This window comes from Manduca sexta, chromosome 26, assembly GCF_014839805.1.
Source record: "Manduca sexta isolate Smith_Timp_Sample1 chromosome 26, JHU_Msex_v1.0, whole genome shotgun sequence".
Classification (NCBI taxonomy): Eukaryota; Metazoa; Arthropoda; class Insecta; order Lepidoptera; family Sphingidae; genus Manduca; species Manduca sexta.
The window spans coordinates 11,327,651-11,332,463 of NC_051140.1; the positions used below are offsets into that span (position 1 = coordinate 11,327,651).

General features: G+C 32.3%; 1 non-coding gene across 1 annotated transcript; it reads left to right on the plus strand.

Annotated features, from left to right (window-relative positions):
* The first annotated feature begins 3,983 nt into the window (after nucleotides 1-3,983).
* Nucleotides 3,984-4,055, plus strand: Trnac-gca. The gene has a single exon. It is a non-coding gene; the product is annotated as a tRNA-Cys (tRNA).
* Nucleotides 4,056-4,813: the final 758 nt, after the last annotated feature.

The window sequence follows — 4,813 nt, forward strand, 5'->3', positions numbered from 1 at the left end:
GAACGACTATAGAAGAGTAATAGAAGACATACCAGCAATTTTGAATTTGTTTCTGTTTGCCTATAAGAGCACATCTTCGACGTTACTGAACGGATGTTCAAGTATTTTTTACAGGTGGACAGAGTATAATTGGCAGGGGAATATAAGCTTTGTTCATTAAATTGAATATAGGAGAAAAAAGTTATCGTCATTTTAAGATATTTGCAATTTAATTCAAACCTTTTTAGGGTTTAAATCCACATTAGATTAAAATCCACGCAGACGAAATTGTAGGCTTGGCTAGTTTTAATAAATAGGGAAGAAAATAATATTATACATTGCCATAACAAGTACTCCAATCATTTCATTTTATAATCGCAGAATAGCTAGAACAACAAAATAATTACTAGGTAATGATATAATATGGTTTAAATTCCTCTGAATTACATAATATACAGGTAACAATAGGAATGAAATATATGAAGTTGTGATAATCGAATCGTCTTTCTTATGGTCGGGGACTTAAAGCATAAAGGTTTTTGCAGGAGAGATTAAACCCGTAGTTAGAAATAGTTTTGATTAATATTCCTTGCAGACAGACATTAAAGATGATGGGATTTAATGTTTTATTCCAAGAATTTTAAGTAATCTACACAGTGACTATATTAAAAGACGCTTGGGCGGTCTATCAATAGTGAATTTACTTTAATTTATTGGTATAGTTCAAGACCCAGTGGTTTTTCTTCTTTTGTTGGTTATTCTTATCTAGATTATTGTTAAGGAGTCTGCTCACTACACCGTTTCATATTATTATTTGTAAGTACTGGATATAATAAGACTTAACATCTCACGTCTCAGGATAGCGAGCGCAGTGGAATACCAAACAATACTTTGTAATTCACGGCATTAGATGATGTTTCTACTGTTTATAGGCGGTTGTATCACTTACCGTCAGAACCGGCGAACGGCAAGCTCGGCACGTCATTCAAAGCAATAAAAAAAATATTATAAAAAGTATGAGTAGTCTCATACTTTTAGCATAGTTGCCTACTAGACCCTTACAGGTTTGAGTCCAAAGAGAATTATTTTGCCTGACTCTTTCCTAGCACAGTCATAGTATGAAACGGTGTAGTGACCAGACTTTTTACTTGAAACGTGAGATTATGAAAAATAAATTTATTTAACGTATTACAATATGCTATTGTACAGAGGTTGGGTTATGTTGTGTATGTAACAATTTTAAATATATAAACTAGTAATTATTTGTCTCAAATTTAAAAATCTTTTAATAGAAAATATAAAGTACCATATCCATAAGAGCGACAATAGCTTATCACCACGTACTTTCCTCACTGCATAACAAATGGTATAGCAGAGGTCCTGATCGAAATCGATTGCCTCTCACAACGCCTATAGGCGATACATCGTCTGATACAATCAAGATTTACTTCCACAAGATTGGGCGACAAGATGCACACGGTTTTATTACCATCTCCGGCTCATTTATCCACGATACATAGTAAATCGCTAGGTTTGCATATAGCATTGTATTAGACACTGTTATAAACTTTGATAGCTTTGCCAGTTCTGCACGCAGTCTCACAATGCTAAAAGTTGGACGTTAGCAGACGCAATCTCGGAAACATGGCACGGTGCTGCCTCGGTAATTTGTCACCTGCTGGCTTCTGAAATTATCTTTGTTTTGCTCAAGTTCATATCTAGCTGATTGTATTAATTTGTATAAGAAAATTTTCTCGAAGATGCAGCTGAATAGGTTTTTATGATCAAGTGTTGACAGTTGAAACAGGTAAGGTATAATTGTTGAACGCGCTGATTTCTCGTCCATGGTCCAGAGATATAAAGTAGGTATGATTTTGCCACAATCTGATATCGCGATAGGTGCAAACTCTCAAGAAGAGCATTTCACAAGTTCATTATCTGGAAACAGAATCTTACAGACAAAATAGTATTAGAACAGTAAGATAATTAAAATTAATGTGGACTCACGATCGTACTTAATATACGATCCCAATCCTTATCTTCGATTCGATCCCGCAAATGAAGCAATCAAAATAATTCGTTTATATGCATGTCAAAACACTTTGTTCTAATTGGCCCATTTTCGAGATGGATTTATAAAAGCGATTGGGATTATTTATAGAATATGGTCTTAAGATATTTCTTTTAATAGGACGTTACGAAACGTAACGTACTATTCAGATGGTAGAAAAAAATAAACAAATAAAGACTAAAATGTTTAGCAGCCCTAATCTGCAATCGTGCCATAAGAAGTTTTCAAGACAAACAAATATAAAAGAGATTCTCGCGTGTTTACTATTCATCAATCATCCAAGTGTATGGCCTATTACTGTTGTATTTTTTTAAATAATGCCCTGTACTAATAATAAAAGTTACAAATTGTAATCACATTAGCTGATTGTAGAACTTAATTTGCGTAGATTGTAAGTCTGATTTAGGGTTCATGAGTCTCAACGTTTTATTTAAAAAAATATACCTCTAAAACATCAAGATACTTATACCGAATTTAGATAAAATTCTGAACATTTTTGCGAAAAGTAAAATGGAAACTTCAATGCAATTTTTGTAATGTAAAAATAAATTTGTTTTCTATATTGCTGCTTAAATTTGCGTAACATGTAATAAAATAATATATTGTAATAAATGGAATAATATTAAAAATCACATTAAAAGTGAAAAATTATTAGCATTATTCCAAGTAAACCTATTTTAAAAAAATTATTAAGATATCCTTTGTAAAGAAATGGAATATGGAGAAAGGAGATGAAACAATTGTTGACGCACGAAAAACAAAAGAACAATTTGGAACTTTTCAAAACGGACGTTATTCAAAAGGAAATTTTTACCTGGTGTTGTGAAAGTTATGGCGAGGCCTTTCAGCTCGATATTGTTGAAAACGTTTATGCTTGGTCAAATTAAATGTTTTTTTTTTTCTGTTCTTACAAGTTGATATTTGTTAAACAAACAAAAGTGTTCTATGGTTTCTACCGCCACGTGTTATTTAATGGTCATTTTTCCTTACATCCATTCCTAAGCAGCAGGGGGCAAAAGATTATTGATGCAAATTTAGGATGATGCTATTAACCTTTTTTTTTTGTTTTCGCGGAATCTCGATATTGCTACCGTCACTTGGAAAGGAAGTGAACGGTTATGTGTGTTTTACCGGTCTTACGGCCCAATGTCGACACTCGGGAGTATAGCATCATCCGAGTTAGCATTGGAGCGAGTCCCTAACCCCTATATATCCCACACATGCATACCAACCAAAAGTATTACTCGGATACAAACTATGTTCTGAAGCGTCTTAATAAACGTCTCATAAAGGGTATTTACATATTACTCTCTGTATAAAATACATTCTTAACACAATTGATTGCCTTTGACTGAATCTACATACTTTTAACGGTAATACGCCATCTAAATAAAATGTGATCTTATAAATAGATATTGTGTTTCGACAAATTTAAATTCACGATGGAATTACAAAAACTATATAAGTACCTAATAACAACTAATATTTCTATCATCGTGATTCGACAAAAACACGGATTCGAGATTTCGAAGCGTTTCGTTTGTTCTAAGGTAGGCTACCTAACAATATTATAAATATACGATAGGTAGTTTTATGACAATTTAACGCCTCGTTCTTTATTTCGGAACAGTCACTGATGTTTTTATTCGAGGAAAGCTGGTTATAATTATAGATATATCTTCCAATTTCAATGTTTTAATCTACGATATCTATATGAAAGGATAAATTTAAAGAAAAGTATAAAGGTAGTTTCAACGGATAGTTACTTTTTCCCTACTATCCACGATCTAGAATCGTATGTACTTTCGACGTCAAGATATAATTTTTTTGGTTAATTTGTTATTGGTTTATTGTTTATGATGCCTACTTAAACAATATGAACTATTTAGATAAAATTACTAACCTATAATTATTTTTGCTCTTCAGCAACGTCGGGGATATAGCTCAGTGGTAGAGCATTCGACTGCAGATCGAGAGGTCCCCGGTTCAAACCCGGGTGTCCCCTAGATATACGTTTTTTCTCATTTTTGCTATTAATAATTATGTATATTATAATTTACTTACTGTCATTTAGATCTATACAAAGAAAGAGAAAATAAAATATATAATAATAATATTTCATTTTCCTAAAACAACAATAATAACTGCAGAATATAGAGTTTTAAATAAGAGCCGTGTGACATGCAGGTAATACATTTTTATATGACCATCTCTTCGACCAATTTTATTTCACCTGCGGTCCTTAAAACTATTGCAAGTAGCTCTAAATTAAAAAATCTCACTAAATCTAAAGAAAGTTTTCTTAATTTGCTTCAGGTGTTATTTACAAAATAAATTAGTTAAATTATATTTTTATAAAAAAGCGTAAAACTTTTCACTGATTCCAAAGGAACTATTCGTCTCCCTTTTTATGTGGAAGAGGCGAAAGCATTATTTCAAGATCGTTGCATGTACCACTCTATAGTCTCTTGTTAACCTTATGCGAGAGTGTGTATGTATGAATTAATTCTTTTGTTTTTGGAGCCCTAACCTGTTCTTCTTACAGATGGTTACACTTAAGTGAGTAGCGACATTGCCCACAAAGCTATTTAAGACGTAATAACATAGAGCTATCTTCGCCTATAGTTTAGTATATTTCTGTTTTCAGAAATGGCATGTAATGATACTAATACAGATATTTCTATCATAGTATTATTTTACGTTATATACCTATAAAGCCCTGATAATATTTAACAGCGTATTTATTCAAATGGTGAAATGCGG